The following is a 17,242-nucleotide window of genomic DNA, read 5'->3' on the forward strand; positions in this document are numbered from 1 at the left end:
TAAAATTTATCAATACTATAACCATGGTTATTCCATTAATAAGGCTTGAGGTTACCCATTAGCTTAATAAGAAAAAAAATCAAAAATTGATTTTCCTGCAGCAAATTAGCACCTTATCTCTATACGTATTTTTCCTCTTTCCAGTACAACATTAATGAAGATTAATGATTAAAATTTAAGATCTTGCAAAAAAATACTAGAAGATACACAAAATCTACATATGTCTGATTGAGTAATAGAACAGGATGTGTATATATTAAAAAAATCTGCAGGAATATAATACTACTTTTAAGCTATTTTTAAGTAATTAATACAGAAAAGAAGATTAAATGCTATATTGATAATCTGAATGTTTTGGAGGAAGAATGTATATCTCTGTAATCTTTAAGATTGTGTAAGGCATCCTATTACATTGAGACTGTCCTCACAAGCAGTGAGTACACAAATAATGACCACTAATATGGAGAAAAATACTAAATATTTTGGTGCAATTTTAACTCTAAAATAAATATAAATAAATATAAATATAAAATATAAATAAAAACTAACTATATAAATAAAAACTAACAAAAACATCATTTTGATATTTTACAAAAAGATGTTTAATTTGAATTATGATACCAAGACAATTTTATCTCAGTAGAAAGTGTGATTTGCATGACAGATGAAATTTATATATATATTTTTAAAACAAGTAATGAAATAAAAGTAGCTAAGTTTCCACTGAAATAGTTGAAGAGTTTAATTACAAATTGTAATGAAACATAGCAAATGGAAGTAAAATTCATAACTAATAGGAAAAGGAAATTCTGCTTAGTAAGCTGTATATGTGAATGCAGATGAAACTGCCATGCAACAATGCACCAATAAAGGCTATCAGATAAGGAAGCACAACAGTTTGATAACTGCACGTTTGTCTCTCAGAAACAAAGTACTCCATTGTATAACAAAAAGCAAACCAGTTTTTCAAATGATACTTTCTTTTTGCTTCTGTAATGGAATTTTATTTAGAAACAATAATAATAATAAAGTAAAATACTTAATCCTGTACCTAGGTTAAAATAAGTTCCTTCTTCCCATTCCGTGTGTTACTGATGCTTTTAGAAACAGAGTGTCAAATAGAATGAACAATTTATATATTCTGGCTAACTAATTCTTATGTTCAGATTTGTAGGATCTTTTCCCAGTTCTTGTCATTTTTTATTAGGATTAATTAATTAACAAATGATTAAAGATGGTTTGTTTTAATAAGACACAGTCTGAAAGCAGAACTAGGATGAATGGAAGATTATAAATAATGTAGATATTGTAGCTATGCAAACTGCTTCAATTGGGCATCATAGCACGTGACATGCATATCTTCAAATGTAAATCTTATTTTTCAGTGTCTATGTTCTTTTTTTTTTTTTCTTAAAAAAAAAAAAAAAAAAAAAAACAGTTTTTCTCAAACTGTATTTCCTGAAAATAATTTGGTTTTCATTTAAGTAAAAAGTGATTTATTCTCTAAGATTATACTCACAGATGTCAGGGCGTGACAACTCAGCAACAGTTACATTTTTAACTAATTCCTAATTTTACATGATGTTTTTTAGCAATTTTTAAAAGGATTCTTTTCCCTGAATTTCTTTAAATCTTTTGCAAGACTTCCATTACCTGTAGTCGTCACAATTTTACAAAACAAGCAGGAATGTGTTTTCAAGTAATAATCCTTTATTCTGTTGATTTTATCACTTAATCAAAAATCATTGATAAGAATAAACATTAGCTAAACAGACTATTATTTTTTCAAACTCCTTTATAACAGCTGATATTTAAAGGCACAATATAAACTTACAAGAGGTAAAAACTACTATGTGGTGACTCAGTATTGGACTACAGCACCTTTCTTTCAAGAGGGTAGAAAAGAAAAATGAGAGATACTAGAATTCTGTCAATGCTTTTTTAGACTTTGACTTTAAAATACTTGTAACATATTGCAAGGCATTGAGAACAAGCCTCACTATTCTTATGACCATCATCCAGAGAAACAAAATCCATTAGGAGCACAGTTTTCTAACATTGTTTGTTATCGTTTTACCTTCCTTTCATTGCCATTTATTTGTGAAAAGGTTGCATCCATGAACATCTGTTTGTTTACTCATTGACAGTTGAATTCAGTTCCAGGAAAAAATGTCCAAAACCTTCCTTCATTCTCATGCAAAGTATGAATGATCAAATAGTATCCTGAAATATCCACAACAAAATGAGAGTGTAATTTAAGCAAACAGGCTATAAGTGAGATAGGATTTTTTTTTAATATTTCATGATGTAGAGCTTAGGGATATGGTTTAGTGGAGACTGTTAGTGTTAGGTCAGAGGTTGGACTTGATGATCTTGAGGTCTCTTCCAACCTAGAAATTCTGTGATTCTGTGATTCATCCCAGTAGAATTAATTTTTTTAACACAATTTTATTTAATTTTTGTTTATTCAAAAATATTTATGGGTAAGACAAAGTCCATCTCCCTCTCTGTTCCCTTTAAAAAAATCATGATTTGGAGAAAGAATATGATGGAAGGATGATATATAGTTCTTCTACAACTAGAAACAAATTTAAGTACAGCCTACAGTAAGAGTACATTTTGCTTAGGACTTCTCATCATTTTACCTATTAACTGTGTTGCCTTCACTTGAAAAACACAGTTCCTGTTTATTTCCAAATGTATTTTAGATCCACAGACTTAGAATATTGCAATACTTTTCCAACAACAAAAATACTGCTGAATGAAAAATTTTATAAATCTGTTCAGTTTTCTTGAAATGAAAAATGCCCTCTGAAGGAATAAGAAAAATTGTAAATTTTATAATCTCATTTTCTTAATCTCATTAGGGAATATTCTGCGCTACTGAAAATGCAGCTTTATATATGTATTTCAAATCCCACAAATTCAAAAGGTTATCCAATTCATTTATTTTATGGAGATTATCTTCATAATAATGTACATAAACTCCTTGGCAGGTAATCTACTCTTGTATACAATACCTCTTTTTCCTGGTCTTCTGAGTATTAACTTTAGCAGAATATCCAGTTTTGTTGCCAAAACACTGCAGTTTATTCTTCCCTCTGGAATTCCCATAGATTCTATATTTTATAGAATGCTGTTACCAAATGATTTCTATTAAAAGGTGTCTTTTGTTTGCAACATTCCTTTCATATTTTCTTGTCTGTATGTGGACTGGAAGGCTGCATATGGACTTGAGAACAAATGCTCTCTACCTTCTCTCTAGTAGTTTTAATACCTACATACACACCCTAGGCTGTGTACTGGTAATTTATTAGTATGAAACCTTACTTTCCTCTCAGGTACATGCTACTAGAAGCAAGCTGAGGTACACAGAGCATGGTATGGGAAGAAATTATTGTATGCTTAAAGAGGTCCTTAAAAGAGGTGAAATATGGATAGATAGAGGCAGTACTGTGCAGTTTATTACGGGGTGTTTTTTTTTTTTTTTTTTTTTTTTTTTTTTCTACTGTATTTACTGTATTGGAACTGTTGTTAGGCTATGTTCAATTTTTGTGTTTTTGCAGTCTACACAGTAGTTTCTGGTTTGTGCCCATGCATTTTGTGGTCTTCTTGCATTTCTATTAAACACTATTGATTTTGGGTGAGCTCTATAGTTTGCAAAGACTTCTAAAAATTATTAATTTATAAATTCTTATTAGCTTAATCCTGTCTTTTTAGAATTCTGCCTAGCTTTTGGTTTCTTTGTCATTAAAATGTGTATTTTTTTGTTTGTTTGCTTGTGTTCTTCTTTTTTTTTTTTTTTTTTGTAAACATGGCAAAATAACAAGACCAAAACAGACCCCTGCAGGACCTCCAACTGAAAGGATTAATAATGATTTATTGCTAACTGAAATTAATAATTCAGCTAAAGGCTACATCAAATTCACATTTTACTGATGCATTTAAAGGGATGTAATGGCAACCCGGCCCCCTCCCAATACAAATGTAATTACATCATATTTAAATTTTGTGTGTGTGTGTGTGTAAATAATAATGCTTTAGCAATACATTAAAAGAATCGCTTCAAGAGAAAAAGGTAAACTTTTCAGTAAAATAAATTCTTCTCCCCTAATTGACACCAGTTATAAACTTATAAACACTTTAAATTTTCCTCAAGCTACATCAATGTTAATATTTGCTTTCAGCACTATATTTTTATTTTTAAAATAAAAGTTGCAGACAGCTCGCCACTTCAATTACACACCCCCTCATAAATGGTTATCTCTAAAAAAATTTACCATAGGTTAAGAATGAACTCATGGGTATTGGAGTACAGGTTATAATTTAAACATACAATTATATCTTAATGTTATTTTCTTTATAAATTTATGCTCACAATATTGATATATATATATTAAAAAAAAAAAAAGAACAAATTTAAGCAAGTATGTTACATCATTTTCAAGTCAGAGTGGTTTATGTTGGTTTAGTGTAGCATCTTCCATGTTTGATTCAAGATTTATTAAAATGAGAAATTCTTACTAACTACTTGAAATCATAAGATACAGGTTTTGCACATGAAAGGGCTGAAGCCGAACTGTATTTAGACAGTATTTGTTTTGTTTGCAAGTGCTGGATATTCAGTTATATTACCAGCAAGGTAACATACAGATATTGAAATTACTCATTTAATAATAATCAGTCTGTATAACAAGATAATTATGTTTACAAGGACTGGACATAAATTCTGATTAAGCAATTCATAAAAACTTTAAATGAAACCACTGAGGGGAGTTTTCTCTGATAAAAAAGTGTAGAACATAATTTTATTGGTGAACAAATCACCAGTAGTGCAATTTTTAAAATTGTATTTGAGAAGAACTGCTGAGACTTCCTAATGGAAGAACTGAATCCAAGTGTTTTATGAACCAGAAGGAAGCTAGTTTTTGGTACTTGTAGATGAATGCCACATAACATCATCTGAAGGTTACTAGAGGTTATTATCATGCTAGCACCTAATGGTAGGTTATTAGAGGAAAGGCAGCTTTGAAACCACAGAATAGTCTATTTTCAGATAAAAGATGAAACTGTTATCAACACTGTCATCATATAGCACAAGTTATTTATGCATCAGTATGTCTCTATCCACTGAGCCATAAAATCAATTAAATTCTCAAAAATAAAAATGGACAATTTAAACATTTGATCTAAGCTTTCAGTTTATATGATTTTTTTTTAAAGGCATTCTACCACATAAATTCAATAATCTTAAAAGCCAAACGTCTGACAGAATAGCCAGATACATAAAGCACGTAAAACAGATTAGTTATCACAACTTCAGTGTATTTATTTATTTATTTATTTTAAGCAAATTTAAAACTTCACAGAGGGGGAGGTGGGGGGAGTCTTTGAAGTAAAGACTGAAGCAAAGAAAGAATTCAGTATTTCCACCTTCTCAGCATCTCCCTTTATCAGAACACCTCCCTTATTCAGCAAGGACCCACATTATCCCTAGTCTTTCTTTTACTGTTTACATACTTTAACAAACAAACAAACAAACTTATTATCCGTTGTCTCTTTCGCAAGCTTCACCTCCAGGTGGGCTTTAGCCTTCCTCACCACATCCCTGCAGGCCCTGATAACACTCCTATACTCATCCAAAGAGGACAGTCCCTTTTTCCACATTGTTTGTGTTTGTTTGTTTTGCTGTTGTTCATTTATTTTGTTTTTCCTAATATCTGGCTGATATTTCTTATATTACACTTTTATTTATTTGATTTGATATGATTATTAATATACTTTCACTGTGAAATGTTGAGCAGCATCTTTGTCTTCCCTTTATCAACCCATCAGGTATCTGTGTACATCAATAAGTATCTCCGATCAATGCTGTTCTTCCCAAGGCTGAACAGACTACAGCTCCCGATCACCTCAGTGGCCTCCATGGGACTTGATTCAGTACAGTGTCTGTCCTGTACATGAGACACTTAGGCTGGGAACAGCATACAGGTTGATAGCGCCTGAGCAGGTTGCCTCAGTGGAAATTCTGTCTGCTTCCTTGCTTGTAAGCTAAGGATGTAGTGGGGGCATCTTTACTGCCCAGGGACACTGATGCCTTGTGGTCAGCCTGTTGTCCCTGGGGCCCTGAGGTCTTTTGTGCTGCTTCCAGCCAGTCATTCCTGACCTGTCCTGCTGCAGGGCTTTGTCCATTTCAGGGGGCAGGCTTTGCCCAGGGTTTTTCCTGGGTTGCGTAGGAAGGTAGTGAAGTCATCATCCCTGGTGATGTTTAAGGAAAGGTTGGATGTATGGACATGGTTTAGTGGATAAAATTGGCGGTAGGGGAATGGTGGGACCAACCTTAATGATTCTATCATTTGCATTTGCTTCTGAGAGTTATTTTCTTTGATACTTTGAAAAAAAAGAATTTTCTGAAATTCGTCTAAATTCATCCACCGTGGCCCCCAGCAATGAAATCTGGGAATATTTTTAATATATATATAATAGTCTTAAAAAAAAAATCATTTCAAACTTCATAAATGTAAATTTAAATGATGCAAACTAGGCTTAAGGTCCACAATCAAACCTTAAATGCTGAAGTTATGAATTCATTGTTCATTGAGCTTCAATTGCGAAGATTTAAAGAACTTAAACGCAGAACTCTCACTTTCGTAATTATAGTACATTTTCTCTGGTAACAGATATTTTGTCTGTGATAACTACAGCTAACTGAAATGGGTATCCATTTTAGCATTTTTAGTAAGAGAAGTAAAAGCTTTCAGTTTAGGCTTAAATATTCCCAAATATTTCTTAGCAATATCATATGCATATAAAGATAATGAATGTCAAATATCTTAACCTATTACTTTCATTTTTCCACATGTAAAACTCTTAGAAAGATCATGTGAGTAAGATTTTGCAAAAAAAAAAATCCAGCATGTTAAAAAGCACATTGAAATTTAAAAAATATATAAATAAATACAGGTGCAGTGAAATTATTTACATGTCAAAATTGTTTAGGAAATGTTAGGCTCCACTCATGAGTTCTTTAAAGCTATTTTTCTTATGGGAATATAAATTCATTAGGATTTACTGAATACATTGAGAGCAGACATGAAGAGCTCCATCATAAACCATCAAGTGCTCCTTGATGATTTATATAGCTACAGGTGAAGAATAGATTTGAAGTTAGACATGCAACCATCCAGTAAGCTACCATTTAAGCTTCATTGATTAAATGATGCGTGATTAGGACATGAATGAATTTACTAGTTTACCATCCACAATAGGGGATGTACTTCACCACCAGTGGTTCAGCTGTCCATCTGATTCTTTGTCTTCCAGCAAATAGAAACCTATAAATACAGCTGTGCAGTAAAAATGGCAGTCTGCCACATGTGTATGCCCCTTCAATTGTTTCCAAGAGAAGTAAGGTCCCTGCAGTCTTATGTTCATTCTATGATTTCAGTTGAGATGAAAGGAAATAGAAGAAAATGTGGCATATTCCCCTTTACAGCCTGCACAGCTATTTTTGAAACGCATGATGAATTAACACTTTAACTCTTCTTCAGAACTGATACGCATTACAAATTCATCACAAATGTACTGATCTCTCTGAGGGTCTTTATAAAGATAAATTCACATAAACACAGTATGTAGTACTATGTATCATACTCGACTATTTCCATATAACTCTGCTTTTAATTATCAAAACATTACATGCAGAAGTGGGAAAACACATTATAAATTAATATTAAGTTTATGGAGTTTTTCTGCTATGGAAAGTATCAGGTGGTAAAAGAGATTATGTCTTTACTCTTTGCATAGTCTATACACACATAAAAGAAACATAGAAATAGGCTAATCCAAATAGCTAATCACATAACACACTAGCATTACTGTTAGTTTCCATTTTGTGAGCTTCTTCAGATATAAGAACAAAAACAAAACTGAAAACAATCAGTCAATCAATCATTAAAACAACAACAACAATAAAATTATCACATTATATCACATCACAGAATCACAGAATTTCTAGGTTGGAAGAGACCTCAAGATCATCGAGTCCAACCTCTGACTTAACACTAACAGTCCTCCACTAAACCATATCCCTAAGCTCTACATCTAAACATCTTTTAAAGACCTGAAGGGATGGTGACTCCACCACTTCCCTGGGCAGCTCGTTCCAACGCCTAACAACCCTTTCGGTAAAGAAGTTCTTCCTAACATCCAACCTAAAACTCCCCTGGCGCAACTTAAGCCCATTCCCCCTCGTCCTGTCACCAGGCACGTGGGAGAACAGGCCAACCCCCACCTCGCTACAGCCTCCTTTAAGGTATCTGTAGAGAGCGATAAGGTCGCCCCTGAGCCTCCTCTTCTCCAGGCTGAACAAACCCAGCTCACTCAGCCGCTCCTCGTAGGATTTCTCCTCCAGGCCCCTCACCAGCTTTGTCGCCCTTCTCTGGACCCGCTCAAGAACCTCCATGTCCTTCTTGTAGCGAGGGGCCCAAAACTGAACACAGTACTCAAGGTGCAGCCTCACCAGAGCCGAGTACAGGGGGACGATCACCTCCCTAGCCCTGCTGGTCACACTGCTTCTGATACAAGCCAGGATGTCGTTGGCCTTCTTGGCCACCTGAGCACACTGCTGGCTCATATTCAGCCGACTATCAGCCATCACTCCCAGGTCCTTCTCTGCCTGGCAGCTCTCCAACCACTCATCTCCCAGCCTGTAGCTCTGCTTGGGGTTGTTGCGCCCCAGGTGCAGGACCCGGCACTTGGCCTTGATGAACTTCATACAGTTGGCTTAAACCCATCAGTCTAGCCTATCCAGATCCTCCTGCAGAGCCTTCCTACCCTCAAGCAGATTGACACATGCACCTAACTTGGTGTCATCTGCAAACTTACTGAGGGTGCACTTGATCCCCTCATCTGGATCATCGATAAAGATGTTAAAGAGGACTGGTCCCAGTGCCAAGCCCTGGGGAAGGCCACTAGTGACCGGCCTCCAACTGGATTTGACTCCATTCATCACAACTCTTTGGGCCTGGCTATCCAGCCAGTTTCTAATCCAACGAAGTGTGTGCCAGTCCAAGCCAAGAGCAGCCAGTTTCTTGAGGAGAATGCTGTGGGAGACAGTGTCAAAAGCCTTGCTGAAGTCAAGGTGGACCACATCCACAGCCTTTCCCATGTCCACCCAGCGTGTCACTTTATCATAGAAGGAGATCAGGTTTGTCAAGCAGGACCTGCCTTCCATAAACCCATGCTGACTGGGCCTGATCGCCTGCTTGCCCTTCAAGTGCCGCATGATGACTCCCAAGAGGATCTGCTCCATGAGCTTCCCTGGTACTGAGGTCAAACTGACCAGCCTGTAGTTCCCCGGGTCTGCCCTCCGGCCCTTCTTGTAGATGGGCGTCACGTTTGCTAGCTGCCAGTCAGCTGGGACCTCCCCCGATAGCCAGGACTGTTGATAAATGATGGTAAGCAGCTTGGCCAGCTCCTCTGCCAGTTCTCTCAGTACCCTTGGGTGGATCCCATCCGGCCCCATTGACTTGTGCACATTCAAGTGCCGTACCAGGTCACCAACCTGTTCCTCATGGATAGTGAGGGCCACATCCTGCTCCCCATCCCCTTCCACCAGCTCAGGGTACTGGGTATCCAGAGAACAAGTGGTATTGCCACTAAAGACTGAGGCAAAGAAGGCATTAAGCACCTCCATTTTTTCCTCTTCTCTTGTAACTAAGTTTCCCCCCGCATTCAGTAAAGGATGGAGATTCTCCTTAGTCCTCCTTTTTGTATTGATGTATTTATAAAAACATTTTTTTGTTATCTTTAATGGCAGTAGCCAGATTGAGCTCCAGATGAGCTTTGGCCTTCCTAATTTTGTCCCTGCACAGCCTCACTACATCCTTATAGTCCTCCCTAGTGGCCTGCCCACTTTTCCAAAGATTATAAACCCTCTTTTTTCTCCTAAGATCAAGCCACAATTCTCTGCTCAGCCAGGCTATTCTTCCCCGCCAGCTCATCTTTGGGCACGTGGGGACAGACCATTCCTGTGACATTAAGATTTCCCTCTTGAAGAGCGCCCAGCCTTCCTGGACTCCTCTGCCCTTCAGAACTGCCTCCCAAGGGACTCTACCAACTAGTGTCCTGAGCAGCCCAAAGTCAGCCCACTGGAAGTCCAATACAGAGGTTTTACTAGTTCCCTTCCTGGCCTCGCCAAGAATAGTGAACTCCACCATTTCGTGGTCACTCTGCCCAAGACAACTCCCGACAATCACATCGTCCGCCAGTCCTTCTCTGTTTGTGAAGAGAAGGTCTAGCGGGGCACCACCCCTGGTAGGTTCACTAACTAGCTGTGTCAGGAAGCTATTTTCCACTGTCTCGAGAAACCTCCTAGACTGCTTTCTCTGGGCTGTGTTGTGCTTCCAGGATATGTCAGGGAAGTCCCCCACGAGTACAAGGGCTGAAGATTTCGCAACTTCTGTCAGTTGCCTGTAGAACTCCTCATCCGTCTCCTCATCCTGGTTCGGCGGTCTATAACAGACCCCGACCAGGACACTAGCCTTGTTGTCCCTGCCAATCCTAACCCAAAGGGACTCGACCTTGTCATTCCTAGCCTCCAGTTCTACAACATCAAAAGACTCTCTAATATAGAGAGACACACCACCACCCCTTATGTGCTGCCTGTCCCTTCTGAAGAGCTTATAGCCAGTCATTGTAGCACTCCAGTCATGAGATTGGTCCCACCACATCTCCGTGATGGCAACCAAGTCGTAGCCTGCCCGCTGCATGATGGCTTCCAGCTCCTCCTGTTTGTTACCCATGCTGCGTGCAGTGGTGTAGATGCACTTCAGCTGGGCCTTTGCCTTATCCCCCGGCCTTGCTATCATTCTCCCTGGCACAGCTCCAACAATCCTTGCTTCAGCCCCATCCCCCTTCTTACCTAGTTTAAAGCCTTATCAATGAGCCCTGCCAGCTCCTGGCCCAGGATCTGTTTTCCCCTAAAAGATAGGGACCCGTCTGCAGCCATCAGGCCGGGTGCTGAGTAAAGTGTCCCATGGTCGAAAAAAAACAAGATTTCTGTGTTGGCACCAGCCCCGGAGCCACGTGTTTAACAGGTGGGCTTTCCGTGTCCTCTCTGTATCCCTCCCTGCCACTGTAGGGATGGATGAAAACACCACCTGCACTCCAGGTCCCTCCACTAATCGTCCCAGCCCCCTAAAGTCTCGTTTGATGGCCTTCAGGCTTCTCTCTTCAATGTTGTCACTACCTGTCTGGACTATCAAAAGAGAATAATAATCAGAGGGGCGTACCAGGTTGGGAAGCTTCCTGGCAACGTCCTTGACCCTGACCCCAGGGAGGCAGCAGACTTCCCTACGGGTAGAGTCAGGCCAACAAATAGGGCCCTCTGTTCCCCTAAGAAGAGAGTCTCCCACAACAATAACCCTCCTGTCTTTCTTGGTGGAGGCAGTCCTGAGGCGTGGAGTCGACCTCCTCGCCCTAGGCATCCTCCTGGGAACACTTGCTACCTGTTCCTCAGATACTGGTCTGTCGAGCTCCAGGGCCTCAAACCTGTTTCGTAAGGGCACCTGGGAAGGTGGGGCTGGAAGGGGAGGGCATCACCTGCGATGTCGAGCAGGGACCTGTTGCCATTCCTCCTCAACTCTGCCCGATGGCGACAGGGCATGGGATCCACCCCCATTTGGGGTGTCTCACCTCGATACTTCTCCTTGAGGCCCTGAAGGGAGTTACTCCACAATTCTATCTCCTGCTCACACTCCCTGATGGCCCTCAACTTCTCCATCTCCTCCTTGAGCTCTGCCACCATGCGGACCAGGTCATCCACCTGCTCGCACCTCACGCACGCAGTGTCTCTGCCTCCCGCCGATGGCAGCAGCAGGCTCTGACACTCCCTGCATCCGGTGACCTGAACCGCTGCATTCTTTAACGGGTAGTCGGTCTGGGTGTGTACCGACTTCCTGGAGAGTGCACCGTGCCTGGTGGAGACTATTATCACCTAGCTAACGGCTGTCATTAAGGAGGTGTTTGCATGGGTGGGGGGGAGCGCTCTCCGCCCTTCCTGCTCGCCCTGCCTGAGCAAACTGCCACGCAAACTGCCGCGCCACTCCCTTCTGATGTGCCACGCCCTGTTTGCCCGCCCTGTTAGCCTTGCTCCTGGTCTCTCAAGCTCCCTAGGGGCAGCTTTTCAATGGCCTGGGAGGGGGCGCTGCTGGCTCCACCTATGCCTCGTCAGACTCCCTCACGAGGGCTGCCGGGTCCTGTTGGCTCCCTCAAGTAGGCTCAATGCCAGAAAAATTAGCCCTGCCTGGCACAATCCCCTGCTCCGCTGCAGAACTTGTCTGCCCCGGAGCTGATCGCCTCGGCAAACGGCCCTGTCATTTCACAGCTCTAGCTCTGAACTCTATATGATAATTGTATTGATCTAAAATGACTGTCAACAGGGGAAGGGAATAAGTATTTTGGGATTTGAGCTACCAGCCTTTCTCACACTTGAATCTGTTGGCAAGGCAACTGGATGAAAGTAGGAAAATATTTTTTACGTAAAAAACTCTCATAAGATAGTGACAAATATTTTAAGTACATTAATTTCTTTTTAGTGTTTAGAACCATGTTGAACCTGTAAAGAAAATCATTTGTTTAATAGCCTTCCTCATGCTGCAAAATAGCAGACTAGTACAACTCAAATGACTCCATAATTCTTTTTTAGCCTTCCCAGCACGTGTCTGCTGTGAGATTTAGTTTCCCTTAGTCCTTGGCTACAGGTCTCTCATCAGCAGCTCACAACCTACAAATCAGAAAGGTAAATGGATTGCAAAATGTATACTGTTAAGCAACTGACCCAGACATTTGTATTTTCTTGTTTGTTTGATTGGTTGTTTGGTGTTTTTTTTTTTTTGTTTGTTTGTTTTGTTTTGTTTTGTTTTTGTTGTTTGGTTGTTTTAAGAAGCATCTTCTCCTTCCATTTTTGTTGTTTTCAAGCTTTGTGTTGCACAGTTTAGCCCAAAACTTTTGGTGGCTTTTAATAAACACTCAAACAATATAATAGCCTTATTGATTCATGAATCATAGATTTCCTCAATGGTTTTCTTTATGCATATGTATTATCTTAGTGTTTAAAAGAAAAAAAAAAAAAGTCTACAATTGCTAAGAAACAATTACAATATTTTGGGGGATGAATAAGCTAACTTTTATTATTATTATTATTATTATTATTATTATTATTATTATTATTATTATTATTATTGATTACTATTATTATTTTCATATTTTATGATTTATCCTCTGATGCCTAGAGAATTAACACTTTGGGTTATTTCATTCAAGTTTCTGCACAAGGACCACAAAGCAGATGATTAGACTAAATATGGTATCTCTTTCTCAAGCATTTGACAATCCTGAAAAAAATGTCAAAGAACACTTTTTTGTTCTCTATGTTATATTTCATTCTGAGGACTGATAGTTTTAGTGTTCCTGAAGTGAATGGCTTTTTCATGAGGTTGAAAAGAGACAAATGATCTCTTTAAAAGATTGCTATAAACTCATGGGTGACTTTAGAGATTAAAACAAAATTCTTGAATTGCATGCAGATGCTAGTCTGGAGGGCACAGGGTATACTCTGGGAACTGAACCTACTAATGTGAAAGGGAATGATTTCTGGCATAGAAATCTCAGATTTTCTTGGTTTGACTGTAAACATTATCAAGGAAAAAACATTTAAGAATAATACATACTGTCAGCAATAGTATAAACAGATAGATGGAGATTACAAAAATTCTTTTTTTTTTTTCCCCCCTTACTAAATACTATCAACTTTCTGCTCAGTGTCATAGCTTTCTCACGTTTGCTGTCTCACTGAATTAAACTTTGGGGATTTTGCCTAGTAGGAGCAAGATCAGACAATTTGGAAATAAGATGCCTAAGCTTCACTTAAGAAGTATATAAATTGAATGTTTTTCTTCATTTAGTCTCACTGGTCAGGTAATACAGGGGTATAAATTAAGTGCATCTATGTTGATGTTCCATTAAGCTTAAATTAGGGAACAAGCCAGTCCAATTCACCATAGGGTATGAAAGGTTATGGAACATATCTTTGTAGAAGCTATTTCCGGCCACTCAAAGGACAACAAGATGACTGAGGAAAAAGCAATTTAGATTTATCATGCAAAAATTCCTTTTATAATAAAATGACTTGATCTGTGGTTAAGTGGAAACCAGTGGATATTCTAGATACTAAATTTGTCAAGATTCCCATGATATTCATATATAATCATATGGGTGATATGATAATATGAATATTATAGGGGATAATCATATAGGTGAAATATAGACTACATAAGTGGACAATAATTCTTTTGGCCAGGCCAAAAGAATTGTGATGAGACCAGCTGGGGGCCAGTTAGAAGTGTTGTATCTCAGGGTTTGATTCTAGAACAAATACTGATTAATATCATAGAATCATAGAATCATAGAATATCCCAAGTTAGAAGGGACCCACAAGGATCATCGAGTCCAATTCCTGGCACCACATCTTTGTGAGATATGTTCATCTGATTCGTGTCAGTATGGAACAATGCTAGAGCTGTATGGTATGATGAATGTGACCTTCTGTCTTACATACCCTTGTATAGCCACAAGTCCAAGAAAAACAGAGTGTTTAATGTATATAATTCTTGTATTTTGCAAAGGAATGTTTTAGCATTTTGTGTCAATAGAGAGCTTGAAGGGAAATGTATTTGTAGGCTTTTCCTTTAAGTCTCTGTTTTTTGGGGGGGGTTCAGAATAACTGCTAACTATTATGACTATTGCATGGGACACTATGCAAGTCTCTGATATCTGGCCAGGAGATTAAGGAGACAGGGAGAGCTGAAGAACAACTAAAAGACAAAGCTTACACAAGTCTCTGACATACAGCCAAGTTGGACAAAGGAGAAGGACAAGAGGGAGGAAGACTATGAGCCTTCAGCACAAGAGACCCCCAGAATCCCCCGGAAGGACCACCAGAGACTGATTCCGGAAACTAATTATAATAACCCTGTTTTTTTTTGAAGTAGTAATGAATATGTATTAGCCTAGGAGCATAAAAATCAGCTACTTGATGTAACTGGTGTGTGTCTTGGTGGAGCAGAGACTCCCGGCGCACCCAGAGCTGTTTGCTTACCTCTATTCCTTTAATAAATTGTAAGCTTTGATTATAGTCCTATTTTGAAGACTGAGCCATTTATTACATCTTCATCAGTTACTTGGATGAGGAGACATAATGCACTATCAGTAAGTTTTTGAATGCAGACTGAGAGGAACTGTAAATGCACTGGAGATTTTCATTGATTCACCTATTCAGAGGGACCTAAACAGGCTGGAGAACTGGGCAGAGAGAAATCTCAAGAAATTCATCAAGTGAGCAGAAAATCCAGCCCCTGGGATGTAGCGGGACAGGTTGGAGCTGACAGCCTGAGAACAGTCGCCCATGCTGCACCCTCCCTTCCTTCCCTCCAACTTCTCCCCCCCAAAAAAAATGAAAAAAAAAAAAAGTTAATGCCCAGGGGACACTAGCTTGGATACAAAACAGCACTGTGCTGGACAAACAAAGAAGCCCCTATATCTTGGGTTCCTCAAGCAAATGGGCATCCAGCAGCTCTAGAGAACACTTGCCCACCAACCAGGGCCCGAGAGTTGTACCTGGAGTGCTGTGCCCAGCCAGCTTCTACATACACGACAGACACTCATATTGGAGCAAGTCCCAATGAAGACCACAAGGATTATTGGTGGCTGAGGCACAAAATATCAGAGAAGCTGATAGGTCTATTCAGCCTGGGAACAGACAGCCTTAATCCCTTTGACCTATTGATATCTGTGGATATCTGAAGGCCAAATTGTTCTCAGAGGTGTACAATGAAGGATAAAAAGAGAAGGGATGTAGTTTGTAAACAAGGTAGTCTGACTTGATAGATAGGGTTGGGCTTAAGCAGAATGGCATATGACACTCCAGAGGGGAAAGAGAGTGGGTGTTGGGGCATAGCTTGATATTTCTGAATTATTACTTTTATGCCTGCTGTACTCAAATTTAATTTGACCTGTTTAGTTCTCATTAAACCCATCATTCAGAGCTACTGTCTGTCAAGATAAATAAGTTCATTTTCTGCTTTTCATGTTTTTATATTTTCATAGAACTATTCAGCCTGGAAAAGACCTCCAAGATCATCTAGTGCAACTGTCCCTCTACCGCAAATATCACTTCCTAAACCATGTACCTAACCACCATGCCCAAATTTTCCTTAAACACCCTCAGGATGGTGACTCTTTCACCATGGGCAACCCGTTCCAATACCTGACTACTCTTCCTGAGAAAAAATTTCTTCTAATATCCAACCTAAACCTTCCCTGGTGCAACTTGAGGCCATTCCTTCTTGTCCAATCACTAGTTATCTGCAGGAAGAGGCCAACACCCAGATCCCCACAATTTCCTTTCAGGTAGCTCTAGAGAGCAATGTCTCCCCAGAGCCTCCTTCAACAGACTAAACAACCCCAGTTCCCTCAGATGCTCCTCACAGGACTTGTGTTCCAGACCCTTCACCAGCTTCACCACCTTCCCATCTGGATGCATGGAGTGCCTGAGCCTGTTGCTGCCATCTGAGGGTGGCAGAGACAGTGTGTGTGTGAGGTGTGGGCAGGTGGATGAGCTCAGCTTGGTGGCCAAGCTGAAGGAGGAGGTGGAGAGGTTGAGGGCTATCAGGGAGTCTGAGTGGGAAATAGACTGGTGGAGCAACTCCCTGCCAGGCCTGAAGGAAAGGCACCGGGATGAGACACCCCAAACAGTGGTAGACCTGCTGCTCTGTCAAGCAGAGGGATGGGACCTAGGAGAAATAGGTCTGTGCTTGACGTTGCAAGCAACCCTCCTCCCTACTCTGCCTTCCCAGGTGCCCTTACACAACAGGTCTGAGGCCCTGGAGCTTGAGAGACCGTTAGTTGAGGATGAGGTGAAAAGTCTACCCAGGAGGATGCGTAGTGTGAGGAATTTAACTCCACGCCTCAAGACTGCCTCCGTTAAGAAAGGTGATCATTGTAGGCGACTCACTTCTCAGGGGAACAGAGGGTCCTATTTGTTGGCTTGACCCTAACCATAGGGAAGTCTGCTGCCTCCCTGGGGCCAGGGTCAGGGACATTGCCAGAAAACTTCTGTCCTGGTTTCAATTAGGATAGAGTTAATTTTCCTCCTTGTAGCTGGTAGGGTGCTATGTTTTGG

At 39.7% G+C, this 17,242-nt stretch overlaps 2 long non-coding RNA genes across 11 annotated transcripts in view; one reads left to right on the plus strand and one right to left on the minus strand.

Moving 5' to 3' along the window:
* LOC113840240 (uncharacterized) overlaps nucleotides 1-17,242 on the minus strand; it is an 829,451-nt gene that overhangs the window by 332,462 nt on the left and 479,747 nt on the right. The gene's annotated exons all lie outside the window — the stretch shown is intronic.
* Nucleotides 12,069-15,196, plus strand: LOC113840241 (uncharacterized). The gene is made up of 3 exons (XR_003493009.3): nucleotides 12,069-12,523; nucleotides 12,710-12,802; nucleotides 14,914-15,196. It is a non-coding gene; the product is annotated as an uncharacterized lncRNA (long non-coding RNA).

This window comes from Anas platyrhynchos, chromosome Z (assembly GCF_047663525.1).
Source record: "Anas platyrhynchos isolate ZD024472 breed Pekin duck chromosome Z, IASCAAS_PekinDuck_T2T, whole genome shotgun sequence".
Taxonomy (NCBI): Eukaryota; Metazoa; Chordata; class Aves; order Anseriformes; family Anatidae; genus Anas; species Anas platyrhynchos.